Source organism: Triticum urartu, chromosome 6 (assembly GCF_003073215.2).
Source record: "Triticum urartu cultivar G1812 chromosome 6, Tu2.1, whole genome shotgun sequence".
NCBI lineage: Eukaryota > Viridiplantae > Streptophyta > Magnoliopsida > Poales > Poaceae > Triticum > Triticum urartu.
Genome location: NC_053027.1, coordinates 437,017,601 through 437,032,746, shown reverse-complemented (window position 1 = coordinate 437,032,746; position 15,146 = coordinate 437,017,601). Strand labels below are relative to the sequence as shown.

General features: G+C 46.5%; 1 long non-coding RNA gene across 1 annotated transcript; it reads right to left on the bottom strand.

Moving 5' to 3' along the window:
• Positions 1 to 3,894: 3,894 nt before the first annotated feature.
• LOC125514035 lies at positions 3,895 to 7,765 on the bottom strand. The gene is made up of 2 exons (XR_007286245.1): positions 6,648 to 7,765; positions 3,895 to 6,539 (listed from the first exon to the last, which is right to left on the bottom strand). It is a non-coding gene; the product is annotated as an uncharacterized LOC125514035 (long non-coding RNA).
• Positions 7,766 to 15,146: the final 7,381 nt, after the last annotated feature.

Below are 15,146 nucleotides of genomic sequence, written 5' to 3'. Positions count from 1 at the left end.
GCATGAGAAAATCATGAAGTGAGGCTGGACAAAAGGAAGTGTTCACGTGAGGACCTGAGTTGAAGATGCGGACTGACACCGGTTAGCTACATTAGCATCTACCTCTACCGTTGTGTATGTAGATATTTGTATCTCTTATTCACCTTACGTGGGAGGATGCCCCATGGCCCCAACCTGCTGCAGGAGCCAAGAGGAGATTGTGGTGAGAGGAAATGTTATCGAAGAAAGAAGTCTGAGGTCTGCAAGTTTGTGGCCATCCGGTTTGAAAGAAGAATGTCCCGCTACGACGGGAAACCGAGCGGGAAGGGACGGGCCTGGTGGGTAAAGGGATAAGTGTGTCGTGGGATGGGGGTTTTGTGGGACCTCCCGAGACAACATGGTGAATAGTTCGGACAAACATGTTTCTTTCTCACATATAGGTTGGATTTGTGGAGCCCGGACTGTACATGTTGGATTTTGGGGAGCCAGTTTGATGTCCAAACATGGCTAGGTGTACGAGAGAGAAATAAGCTTTGGCCTTGAAGACGAGGTCAATTATTTGTTTGATTCATTTTTATGCATTGTAGTCCGTAGCAACGCATGGGCATTCTACTAGTAATTCTATGCGACCTGGGTCGCACGGAGCGATGGTGAGACCCTCTCCAGCTGTTGACACATGGCAAAACCGAATCTCAAAGCACGTTCGCCAGTTCCCTCTAAAAATCGTGAATCCTAACTTCCAGCTGCCCTGCCAAATCCAATTCCCTTTTCTTTCTCCCGCTTGCCCACCGTGGCAGTCGCCACTGCCCCCCCCCCCGACTCCGCACCGTCACCTCCGGTGCTCTACCCGGCGTTCCTCGGCGCCCCGACAGCTCGCCTTGAGGCGTAACTCCTCTTCTCTTTTCTCCGGCTCACCAACGGACGAGCCAACATACTCTGAACTTGAAGTTATTTGCAAGATTCAGCGAGCAGGTCAACTTACAGTAGCTAGGACACATCCGGCGGAGCCAAGCCGAGGAGGGCGGCCATGGAAGGAGAGTAACACACCAGCACGCGAGAAGCTTGGCCATAGCCAAGGGGCGCGTGCAGCCCGCGTGCGCCGGGGTCGGTGCGAGTGGAGGCGCCCAGGAGCATCGCCATGGCCAGCAGGAAGAAGTAGCTGGGGAAGTGACCAGGAGCTGGGCCGCAAACGGGGATGGATCACGTCGATCTGGGGTGGTGTGCTTGGCGTCGAGCAGCACACCACCAGCGATGTGGCGCACCCGCGGCTGGAAGTTGGGGGCCTTCAAGATTGAATTGGGTTTGCAAACAAGAAATTTGGGAACGAGAAGGTATTGCCACTGGCTGCTGCTTTGAGATTCGTGCAACCACGCGTCGCCTACAGGGGAGGGTCTCACGATTGGCTTCCTACGACCCGGGTCGCATAGGATTATTTTCCCAACCTAACCACATCATCCATTATTTTTTCATTTAACTAATTTCTATTAGGCATCTAGACTTGCATGTCGCCGCTCTGTTTCGAGTCCTAAATTACCATCGAAGTTGTCAATTCGCAAACAGGGAAGAAAGCCATCGGCAACAGATCTTTGCGTGTAGTCCGTCTCCGGTCCGCGGCACCTCTCCTCTGCCTCTGCCGGTGCTGCCCGCTGCCTCCACTCCTCCTTCGCCCCCACCCCGCTGTCCTTACCGATGTCCTTGGTGGCCTATGTTTGTGGGCGGAATCAGACCGGCCGATAGAGTCTCTCCTGGAAGGATGCTCTACCCGACGACTCAACCATGGAGTGGATGCCGTGTCGGCCAAGTGCCCAGTCGGTGGACACCTTTCTTTTCGGCCTTCAAGGTATGTGCTGATGGTAATGCAGGGTAGGGCCTCCATTGGCAGCCATGGCGCACCAGCGTTGGATCGACCTCGAGTTTCCTTTAGAATTACAGGGTGCTTCACCCGAGAACCAACACAACCTCATGCATATGTCAAAGGAGAGTTGGAGAAATAGCAGGAAAGGCAATTCCCACAACCTCACTAAATTTTTTTTGTTTTACCATATTCTATCTTAAAACGCTTGATTCTAGTGCATTGGTTGTTTCTTCATCAGGTTACTAATAGCATGGTCTAATCAATTGCGGCCCACCTTCTCCTTGAAAAGTATGGAAGACTGTTCACTTCATGTTTTCCTTACGGGGATGATCACTACCAAATCTCCTGGCTTACAGTACCAATTCAATAGCCCAAGTGTGTTTTTATCATTCTCTCTTATTAATTATTTCATGCTTCACTGGTTTTCTGCTTTCAATTTTTAAGCAATTGCTTTTAGTTTAGCCTTCTACTATTATATTATGCTTATCCCGCACCCACTATTTCTAAGTTGTACTCCTATTTGGTAAGCTTCATCCTCATGCCCACTAAGAAAGCCCGATCAATTAGCACTAGCCTATGTTTATTTCAGGATTTTCTGATTGTAGGATCTTGCTATCACTGCCGTACAAAGTAACTAGATAGGTATCTCTCCACATATACAAATCCGTTTATATTTCTCAATTCTAATATTTTTTATGTGCAACAAGTCAGTGTCTTGGCTAACAGCCTAACACATCAGCCATCACAGGAAACAGCCAGGGCCATTGCCGCCATAATGTCGGGTCCTTCTCCATGGGATGTTTTTAGCCAAGCCTACTATTTTGGAGCGCCGGGAACTACGTGGTGCCGCTGGCCGTGTATAGCTATGTGCAGTTTGGATTTGCCTAGATGATGTTCTTGAGAGAAGTTTTGGTCGCTTTCACATTATCTGTGACGGCAATTTTTTGTATCTCCGTCTCACTGTCTACAAGGCTTTCTCGCAATAAAGAGGGTGTCACAAGGCGTTTGATGAAAGCCCAAGTAGGCTTACGTGTCAAAATGTGTATATGTAAATTTTAGAATCCCTCAGTCTCTGCTATAGCTGTTCATAATTTGCATTTTTGGAATAAAATAAGTTCAACAAGTATGTTCCTAATCCACATTTTGTTTCATTGATTCATAGTTATCAATCAGCTATCCACACCTTGCTCTCAGGTTTCTTTAATTCATAAGCATATAGTAGTGCTGCACAACTCTGTACTTGAGCCATGGTCAAGTATCACTCAAACATATGTTACTTCTCCAAAAAATACTTCTCGGTATATACTTCTTTGTATAGTTAGTCAATTGTAAGCATTGCATTTTTGCGAATTTGGATCCAAAAGAGTTACAAAATTATCTCCTCACCATATACAACATGTAAACTGTTTTCCTTACACTTTCAGATTAATTACAGTTCCATATGTTTTATCAAGTGAGCCTTCTCCATACTAATAAATCTACGTTAAACATAGAGGTTGTGCAGCCCATTAGGTACATGTGAATTTTTTTATTTTCCCTTTTGAAGGCATGAAGGCAAAAGGGATCTTAATTCAGAAACCATAGCAGTATAAGTACAGTCTGTAGCAACTACATGAGAGATCTGGTCCATTTCCTCGGAGCTCCACACACCTTAGGTACCAATCTGGCGGATATAAGACGCAATCTCATGGGCTACAAAGATATGATCTCTTCTGATCCCAAGAAAAATATAATTGGAAAATGCTGGAATTTTGCACCCCATATCACTACAAATAGCACCAAGCCACGACATGTCCTGTCATTTGTTCTTCAGAACAGAAACAAACCAGCAGTTACTTTAAATGGTGATGGGCACACCCACACGACCCACATCAAGGCAAGCTCCATAGAAGCACTTGGAGCTTCAGCTTCCTTTGCATCATGACATCTAACAAGGACTCTATGTGTATATATGTGTATTTTGAAATTAGTTACCAAGGTCTATGATTGATTGCTGCATATGTTCGCTAATTCCGGTTTTCTTTCCTTGACCTTCTGACCTGGCTGCAATTTAATGTTGCTTTACTTCCAAAACCATTCCTCTTCCTATTTAACCCTAAACCAATGCAGCATACAAAATTCCACAACAATGCGTGGGGTATTCTCTAGTTTGATAAGCACCTTAAATCCATACAAAACATGCAAAAGAAAATGTACCTACTATGTTGACAAACCTAAGCTAGCCTACTACCCGTCGTTGTTGGGGATGTCGACAATCTCCTGTGGCACCTCGGCTTAGAGAGACCGGAACACCCCGTATTCCAGCCCAAAGATTAAGTCTTCTGGAATACGGCACTGCTTGGCATAGAACAAATCAACTTTTCATTACAAATGATATAGATACAAGGGTTCCGATATCACAACAAATTACGTCCGCATGGCGACACTATGCCTGCTCAGGTTGCTCTATGCTAGCAGTAGAACAACTCTTAGCAGCGGAATGACGACGAAAGCGATGGATATCACTCCGCAGGGGCTCTGGCTGGAACGCTTATCCTAGCCCACAAACTCGGGATCCTCGGCAGTCAAGCAAACACGGCATGACCTGCAAACTGGATGACACACCAGGTGAGTACTTTGAATGTACTCGCAAGCTCACAACAACCAAAAGCAATCAAGACAAGCAACAACATGACATTTACACGTTAATCATCCATGATAAGCATGATACTACTAGAACAACAAGAACAAGGCATGAGCATGTTAACCATAGCACAACTAAAACCATATGAGATGAACATAGCATGAACTTATGAGCATGATGATATTAGCATGCATCATGTTTAAACTATCATGATTCAACTTACTCTGTTCGTGGTTACCTTGTAACCACCACATGTACCACTTACCATCGTGGACATCACACGATCACCTCAGGATCAAATCAAGCTTGGTATTAACAATACCGTAGTAATCATTTCCTGACCACAAGAAGCTTGATCCTTACCCGTGATTATCGCATACCACCACAAACATCAACCAGCCTCGGTATCCACGATACCACTGTGATCCTCTCATGATCACATAAAGATCAACCAACTTCTTTCCTCATTGAACCTGGGTTGTTATTATTCAAATTTTTATTACTGTTGACCCATAGTGTAACCTACTACGAACTGGGCCCATATCCGTGGGCACGGCTATCGATAGATTATACACTCTACAGAGGTTAGTACATTGTACCGACACCATGGAACCCAAGCCTCGTACTCCCATTTGAGTGGACCAACAGCGTTCCGACAAAACCGATCTATTGCATGACACTCTCCCGACCACTCCGACCAACTCCTCTTTTGGGCTAAGTCATGGGTGGCCTCGATGTCACCTCGTGACACCCAACGACCACCGTCGTGGCAAAACATAAACGGTCCCAAACGGGGACAAAACCGTGCAAACAAATCGGGCACACAAGGCTTATACCGGCCTACCTGATCAGGGTAGCGCACATGTATAACCTTCCCTAGTTGGAGGCACCGGCGAGAGGCGTGACAATAAACCCAATCAGCCCCCCCCATAAGGCAAGTGTGGCTGCACTGGTCAGCTCGATTCGATGGCATTATGACTCAGCCATAGATGTTCAAGTTGTATTAAAGTCCGATTTAACGTTAATGTAATTAGCCGGGTCACAATAACATGATGGACTAACAATGCATATGAGCAGGATATCAACATGAGCATGAGTGAGCAACATCACTATTTAACATATCAGCAACAACAAATCATTTACCCTCCTAGATGCACATGAGCATGGCATAGCAATGATCACAATTATAATAACAACACTACATATGAACATAGCATGACCACTAGCATTGGGAATATTTACCAAAAAAGAACATGATAATAATACTAGCAAGTAACCATTTAAATAATAGATGCAAAATGATCATATCATAAAGATAAGCATGGATTCACGAGCATATATAGTGATAGCAAAAGTTTGTGATGTTCTTCTACCGGAGCATGGAGACCCTTTATATAGTGATAGCAAAAGAGCCCGTACGTTGCACGGTGTATGCATAATCTAGTCACCGATGCTTCACTACGGAGCAAACACCGGACTTCAAGCCCCTTCCTCTTGTGTCGGTCATGGATGTCGCTGAGTTGAGCCACTGTGACATAATAAGGCAGTGACTGAAAACTGTCATCTTCCTGAGAAGTGGGAGGGCGACTCCTACTCGTGGCTAGAATTTCCTCCTTTTGATACGTCCATATATACATGTTAAATGTTAATGTTAATAATCTCACACTTATAGTGAATCAGTATATAATTGCATATATCATGAATAGTCTAGAGGTTTGGAGGGGTTCTAGAATAATCTGTTCCCCGGAGAAAAGGAGAAACATCTGGACTATTAGTGTTTTGGAGGTTGGTTGGGCACAATACGTCTCAGTCTCAATCTCAACCTTATATTTCAGATCGGACGGTATATATAGCCTGAAGGCAGACACACCATCATCATCAACTCGTATTTTTATAGGAGTAAAGATTCATAAAATATTAACATGCACAAACAATTTATTATTTTCAAGTAGGAAACCATGGCTACTGCAAGACCATTATGCAAGGGGCTGTCGTGGCTTGCCTGGGAATGAAGAGCTCACCGGGAAGAAGTGCGCAAGGATCGCGAAAAGATTTGCCGGAAACAGTTCTCTCTCGGAGGGGCTAGATAAGGGCAAGGGTAATATGGTCATTTCCAGTATGTGAACACATAGTGAAAATGGTACCAACAGAATGGGCTTGAGGAGACAAAGATGTGGGCTTTAGATTCACCTGATTCGGAGCTACGGTCGCGGAGATATAGACGTTTGAAGTCTAGGGACCAATCTGTAAAAGAAACTTCACCAACAGGTCCTTGTCTGGAAAAACTGAAAACACATTCAGTTAAAACACGCTTTGTGCAAAGGAAAACACACTTTCAGCCGTAGTACAAAGGAATACGCTTTCCGGGGTGGAAAATACATTCGTGCCTAAATAACAGCCGAAGTGCGCTTTTGAGAGGGGGAGACGGATCTGACAGAGTGCGCTTCCACTTATGCACCTGGGCCCATACTGGTCAACAACCAAAGGCCGACAAGTGGGGCCGAGGGGGGAGGCGGGGCCCGCCTGGCCAGCTGGGCGGGGTGTCGTCGTCTTCATCTCGATCGCCCATGGAGCAGAGGGAGGCTGCGGTTGCCGGCGCTCACCCGGCCGGCTCCGGTGGAGCTCGGACCACCGGAGCGCTCAGCGGAGAGGGCCGCACCCGCATGGAGGGAACTCGCCCACCGGAGAGCCCTGGAGCAAGGAGGGCTTCGGCCGTGGCGGAGGAAGGCGTCGAGCACCGGAGGACTCGCGAGCAGAGGCCATTGGAGGAGTAGGAGAGGTGCAGGGCTGGCTCCGGGGTGGTTGTGGAGGCCTCTGGTGGTGGTTTAGTGGAGGGAGAAGCTCTGCGTTGAGCGGATTTAGGAGGAGGATGCTGGCGGCCATGGTGGCAATGGAGGGGAACAGGGGCTCCTCGAGCTCGGTGGAGTGGTTGGGCGGGGTTCTGGGAGGATGAGGACGCTGCTGGGGAGCTCGAAGAAGTGCGGGGTGACCTATTTATAGCTCAACTGAGCCAGGGGTGAGCTCAGCCGTGGTGATGCGTGTGCCGTCGCGCTGGCGCAAGCAGAGCCACGGGGAGGGAGGGGAGGCATGTCCAGAGGCTTCACGGGGGAGCAGGAGAACTCGAGCGAGCTCGAGAAGACTCGGGAGAGCACAGGCAAGCGTACATGGTGACGACAGGGGTAGCAGATCACGAGCGCGCTCGATGGCGACCTAACGACATCGTGATAGGATGGGGCAGGGGCAGGGAGGTGACCGCACGAGCATGAGGGAGCTGTTGGACATGCCTAGGCACACGAGAACGATGAGCAGAGGAGGGGTCAGGACTAGAAGACGCGGCCAACGGTGGCAGAGCGCGCGCACTGTTATGCCAGTAGCGCGGTCACCGTGTGCACCAACGCATGCACGATGACTAAGCTCGGTCAACCGTGTTGAGTGTGTTGTCCTTCCAACTAGATCATTTCTGTGGTGATTACTCGATCAGGGGCACTATGATTAGATGGGAGTGATCACCTGAAGTTTGCTGTAGCAAACTTGACTGCATCACTATGATCAACATGGAAGGGCTAAGGGACAAACTTGATGTCTTGGGAGGTTTAGGATAGGAAAAACTACATTCATATTAATTTGGAGAAGATTAGGACCCATATTTAATATAGTTGCTTTGCAACTACCAAATCTGGTCCAGAAAATGAATCATGAAGTGGCACTCATATAGAGTGTTGCCTTGGGCTGAAAATGGGCATGGAAGGATGATTTAGGCATATGAAGGTGACATAATAATTTCATACCATTTGGACAAGCCAAAGTGGTACTTCCTTCATCATGCACCTCTTTGAACAGAATCTAAAAAAATAGCTAAGGGAAATTGGATAGATAAAATGAGCCAAAATTTGGTGGAGATATGTTATATGTGTAGGAGCATGTCCTGGTAAATGTTCAGCAATAATGAAGCAATATAAACTATAGTTGCTTCACAACCTGAAAATCGGACGAGAAACCAAGATTTGATGCTGAGCTCACATAGAGTGATGACATGAGCTCAAATTTGGAGGAGAGTCATTATTTGAGAATACTGAGGATCTTGCAAAATTTCAGCTCATTTGGATTGTACTTCCTTCACAAGGCCTCTGCTTAAACAGAAACTTTGAAAAATTGCTTAGGAATATTCACTGGGCAAATTGAGTTGAATTTTGACAGGAGGCAATGATATGGATAGGAAAGAGTGCCAAAAAAGTTTGGGGGCAAACAAGCAAAGGTAAATGACACTTCCTTCTCAAAAAGTCACTTAGGGCAGAATAGGAAAGGAATATTTGTGAATTATGTTTGAACATGACAAGGAAGGATTTTGACATATCTTTGAAAGATATGTCCCAAAGGATTTGTGATAATTTTGTGGGAGTCAAAAACACGAGAGAAAGGTAGGTTGCTTCACAACCTAGGGAAAAAGGATTATTCCTTTAATAGAAAAAGGAATATTCCCAATAAAAAGGATATTGAGATTTGGGCAAGGATGAAAATGACATGATCTTGGGTTGGTTATGAGGATGACAAGCCACTTTGGAGACTGAGAAGAGGTGATCTTCCTGAGTTTCTAGACCACATAGGCACGGAAAAAGAAATTTCAAACAAAATCCTCAGAAAATCAAAAGAAAAAGAAAGGGCAAAAAAATCAGGGTGTGACATATCCTTGCCGGGGCTCCAGGTAGATGGTCGCCTGCCTCAACTCCGGCTCCTCCAGACCAGCGAACACCTTGTCGATCCCCTACACCCGCTAACAGAGGAAGCGGCAGTTGGACTCCACCTTCGCCTCTGACCGGATGGAGTCGAGGATGGCCACCTGCTATGCCGGCTCCTCCACCTGTGCCAGCCCGTACTCTGTCAGCACCTCGAGCATGTCGAAGCCCGCAGGCGCCGGATCTGCCTCTTCGCCTACATGGCCACGTCCTCCTCCGGTTGTGCGCCCTCCTCCTCCGGTTGTTCGTCCTCCATGGCGGCATCCTACTCCACCATCGCCTTCGCGTCCTCCTCTCCCTCGACCTCCTCCTCTGGCTTCAGCGAGTCCATAGGCACGCGAGGAATCTGATAGGCGCATGCGTGCTATGCTCGATAACCTGATGGATTGGGTCTCTGGCTGGGAAAAGCTACAGGACAAGATGAATGCCTCATTTGATAATGCTACCGGTGTCATCCGGGGACTAAGGAAGGACAAGGCGAAGCTCTGCACCGAGCGCGACCTACTGAGGGCGAAGCAGCACGAGGAGACCACTGCCTTGTTGAAGAGGACGGGTGTCATCATCAAGAAACTTATTGTGACGCCCCCGATTTGACCATACACTAATCATACACGCAAATGTGTACGTTCAAGATCAGGGACTCACGGGAAGATATCACAACACAACTCTAGACACAAATTAAAATAGTACAAGCTTCATATTACAAGCCAGGGGCCTCGAGGGCTCGAATATAGAAGCTCGAATACACAAGAGTTAGCGGAAGCAACAATATCTGAGTACAAACATAAGGTTAGACAAGAGTGCCTTAAGAATGCAAACACAAAAGCAACAATGACCGAAGAGGAAAGGCCTCCTGCCTGGGACCTCCTAACTACTCCAAGTCGTCAGTGGTCTCCACGTAGTAGTAGGCACCCTCGGGGTAGTAGTAGTCGGCGGGGGTGGCATCTGGCTCCTAGGATCCACCATCTGATCGCAGCAACCGGGTATAGGGGAAAAAGAGGTAGCAAAGCGACCGTGAGTACTCATCTAGAGTACTCACAAAGACTAACATCAAAACTATACTAAGTATGCATCAGTATCAAAGGAATGAGGCTGTATATGTGGATTGAACTGCAGAATGCCAGAAGAGAGGGGAAAGTCTAGCCTATCAAAGACTAGCATCTTCAAACATCTTGCAGCATGTAGAAGAGTAAAGAATAGTATTTTAATATCAAACAAGCATGTTGTAATATTAATGCCTAGAGATCCTTCCTCGACTCCCTGCGGGAAAGCAATCCCTGAAGGAAATATGCCCTAGAGGCAATAATAAAGTTGTTATTTATATTTCCTTATATCATGATAAATGTTTATTATTCATGCTAGAATTGTATTAACTTGAAACTTGATACATGTGTGGATACATAGACAAAACGCAGTGTCCCTAGTAAGCCTCTACTAGACTAGCTTGTTAATCAAAGATGGTTAAGTTTCCTAGCCATAGACATGTGCTGTCATTTGATGAACGGGATCACATCATTAGGAGAATGATGTGATCACATCATTAGGAGAATGATGTGATGGACAAGACCCATCCATCAGCTTAGCATAATGATCGATAAGTTTTATTGCTAATGCTTTTTTCATGACTTATACATATTCCTTTGACTATGAGGTTATGCAACTCCCGAATATCGGAGGAACACCTTGTGTGCTATCAAACGTCACAAGGTAACTGGGTGATTACAAAGATGCTCTACAGGTGTCTCCGAAGGTGTTTGTTGGGTTGGCATAGATCGAGATTAGGATTTGCCACTTCGAGTATCGGAGAGGTATATCTGGGCCCTCTCGGTAATGCACATCATGATAAGCCTTGCAAGCAATGTGACTAATGAGTTAGTTGCGGGATAATGCATGATAGAACGAGTAAAGAGACTTGCCGGTAACGAGATTGAACTAGGTATGAAGATACCGACAGTCGAATCTCGGGCAAGTAACATACCGATGACAAAGGGAATCACATATGTTGTCATTGTGGTTTGACCGATAAAGATATTCGTAGAATATGTAGGAACCAATATGAGCATCCAGGTTCCGCTATTGGTTATTGATTGGAGATGTGTCTCGGTCATGTCTACATAATTCTCGAACCCGTAGGGTTCGACCGCTTAACGTTCAATGACGATTTGTATTATGAGTTATGTGTTTTGGTAACCGAAGATTGTTTGGAGTCCCGGATGAGATCACGAACATGACAAGGAGTCTCGAAATGGTCGAGAGGTAAATATTCATATATTGGACGATGGTATTCGGACAACGGAATGGTTTCGGAATGTTTTGGGTATTTTTCGAAGTACCGAGAGGTTACCGGAACCCCCTGGGGAAGTAAAGGGCCTACATGGGCCATAGGGCAAAGAGAGGGAGCTCGCAGTGGGTGGCGCCCCCTCCATGGGCTGTCCGAATTGGACAAGGGGAGGGGGCGCGGCCCCCCTTTCCTTTCCCCTCTGCCTCTCCTTCTCTTTCCCCCTCCGAAAGAAAGGAAGGGGGGACGACTAGAGTCCTAGTCGGTTTCCCCCCCATGGAGCGCCCCTTTGTGGCCGGCTTCCTCCCTCTCCTCCTTTATATACGGGGGCAGGGGGCACCCCAAAGCACAACAGTTGTTTCTTAGCCGTGTGCAGTGCCCCCCTCCACAGTTTTCTCCTCCGGTCATATTGTCGTAGTGCTTAAGCGAAGCCTTGCGCGGATCACATCACCATCACCGTCACCACACCGTCATGCTGACGAAACTCTCCCTCGACACTTTGCTGGATCAAGAGTTCGAGGGACGTCATCGAGCTGAACGTGTGCTGAACTCGGAGGTGCCGTACGTTCGGTACTAGATCTGTTGGATCGCGAAGACACTCGACTACATCAACTGCATTAACCTAACGCTTCTGCTTTCGGTCTACGAGTGTATGTGGACATACTCTCCCCCTCTCGTTGCTATGGATCTCCTAGATAGATCTTGCGTGTTCGTAGGAATTTTTTTTGAAATTGCATGCTACATTCCCCAACAATCCCAGAGCCACATATCCATCACATATCTCAAGTATCCATTTCTAGTTGTAATAGATCAGGATACAAGTCGTCCGTTACCGTGGACACGGTATTCGAATAGATAATCTTCCCTGCAGGGGTGCACCATGTTACCCAACATGCTTGATTACTCTGGCCGGACACACTTTTCAGAGTCAATGCTCGGCCTCGGCAGATCAACACGTCACAGCCCTACCTAGGCTCAGCAGAGAGGTCCCCACCATTCTACATCCTAAGCACTCCGGGGTCTTGGCCCCATCGCCCATTGCACTACGGGTCGTTGTGCGATGAAACGGGACGAGCACCACCTCATCATGGATGGCACTGGCCCGACATGCCCACAATGCCGAACTAGACGTCTGACAAAGCTTTGGCTGATACTGTAAGTGCATCTAGTGCCACCCCTAGTTGGTTTTGGAGTATTGACGACAAACCTAGTTGAGGGACTAATGTGTTTGTGAGAATTGCAGGATAACACAGGTAGAAGTCCCTCATTGATTCGGTTTTCCTACCAGAGATGACCCCTAAAAATGTATGAAGACATTGAAGTCAAAGGTGGTATGTGAAGACATTCACATTGAAGACTATGACAAGAGAAGACATCGCGTGAAGACTATGGAGCGCGAAGACTTAGCAGTTTCGTCGTTCTGTGTTTTTCTTTGTTGAGTCATAGGAACCACCGTACTGTTAAGTGGGGTCCAAGAGAACCAGTCAGAATGACTGAAGTGATGCTTAACCAAAATCCTATGTCTTCGAGTGAAGACTATGAGAGCAAATATTGTCCAGAGTTGGATAAGTCAGTTTTGCTTGTAGCCCAAGTAAAGTTGCCATGTGTGTTTGAAATCTAACCGTTGGAACACGTGTCAGTTCCTTAGTGACCCAGGGTCATTTCGGACAAATCAGGTTGGGTTGCCTAGTGGCTATAAATAGCCCACCCCCTACAACCATAAACGGTTGGCTGCTTAGAGTTAGAGTACGACTTTTGTCATTTGAGAGCAACCCACCTCGAAGCCTTTGAGAGAGAATTCCTTGCGAGGATAAAGCCCTAACCACCCAGAGCCATAGAGTGTTAGGCATCACTTAAGTCTTCCTGTCTATGTGACCTGAAGACTTATTACACTTGAGGATTGTGAATCCTCCAGCCGGTCAGGCGTCGCGTTCTGAGCATCCAAGAGTCATTGTGGATCGCCGGTGAACGAAGTCTGTGAAGGTTTGGAAGTCTACCTTGAAGACTTACCAGAGTGATTGGGCGAGGTTTGTGTGACCTTAGCTCAAGGGGAATATGGCGAGGACTAAGTGTCCTGAGCTGCGGTTCAGGACTAGGTGTCCGGGACTGTGTGTCCTCAAGTTTAAATATCTATCCGCCCTAACCAGACGTACAACTGTCACCGCAGTTGGAACTGGTCTACCAAACCTTTGTCTTCATCCCGCACACTGGTTCTATCATTCCCATCTCTTTATTTACAGTTGGCTCTTGTGAAGTCAGTGCCTATTTGCATTATCCATTTGTCTTCACTGTGTACCTGATATTTACTGCCTAGCTGCTATTAGTCATTATACTTTCACTTCATTAAATACTTGACTATGATCTGCCTAGTGTAGTCTACCTTCCGCTGCATGGTAATAGGTTCATTTCTATCATTTGTCTTCGAATCCATGTTTTGAAGACTTTCATAAAAATCGCCTATTCACCCCCCCTCTAGTCGATATAACGCACTTTCAATTGGTATCAGAGGAAGGTACTCCCTTATTCTGTGTGATTTTGGTTTAACCGCCTGGAGTTTTAGTTATGTCGACCATAGGAATGAAGACTGTGTCGTGCCCCATCTTTGACGGTCACGAGTATCCCAAGTGGAAGGCCATGATGAAGAAGCGCCTCATGGCGACAAACAGCGAGCTGTGGACCGTCACTAAGATTGGCCTGACCGATCTGTGCAAGATGGTGGAAGCTGATGACATTCGCAAGTACACTCTTCTCAACCTCACGGCGAAGGACGTCATCTGCTCCTGTCTGTCTCAAAATCAGTTTAGGAATATCATGCATCTCGATCATGCGAAGCTTATCTGGGACCGTCTCTCTGAGGTCTATGAAGGTCATCGAACTCGTCATGATCCTTGGTTTGAGGACTTTCAGGAATCTCTCAAAACGATGACATTCGAACCAGAATCATCATCTTCTGCATCATGCCTTATGGCAAAAGATGCTGAGGTAATTGAATGCTATCTATCTGAATCTAGTGATGATGAATCTGGTGATGAATTTGGACCCAGCTATGCAAAACTTGCTTCCCTTGCCACTAAACAACAGAAAGCTATGGAACATATTCAAAAACTGTTAGACAAAAGTGATGACCTGTTGGACGCTGAAATGACTTGATATCAGTCCTTAATTGAAGACATAAAAAATCTTCATGTTAAGTATGAGGAACTTGAAAGTCGTCATGAAACGCTCTCGACAACTCATGAAAAGCTTTCCTATGATTATCTCCAAAGGAAGCAAGAACTCGAGAAATTGAGAGCGGCTCATGAAGATCTTCAAAAGGAAAACGAGTCACTTCGCGCCGAACAGATCAGTTCAGCTCAGGAAGGATTTGAACCACCATGTCTTAAATGCATTGAGCGTGATAAAGCTACTTCTGTTGCTGAATGTTCTACTGCTGCTACTATTGCAATATCTTCAACTGTTGATGTGGTAACTAACCCCTCTGCTGAGGATACCACTGCTATTGCTGATAAGAATGCTAGGTTGAAGACACTGCTTGAAACAGGGATGTACAAAAGTCTCAAAGGGCATCAGACACTATGTGATGTCCTCAAAAGGCATATCCTGAACCGAAACCCTAGGAAAGAGGGTGTTGGGTTCGAAAGGAAAATGAATGCTGATGGCTCTTACTGGAAACCTGAG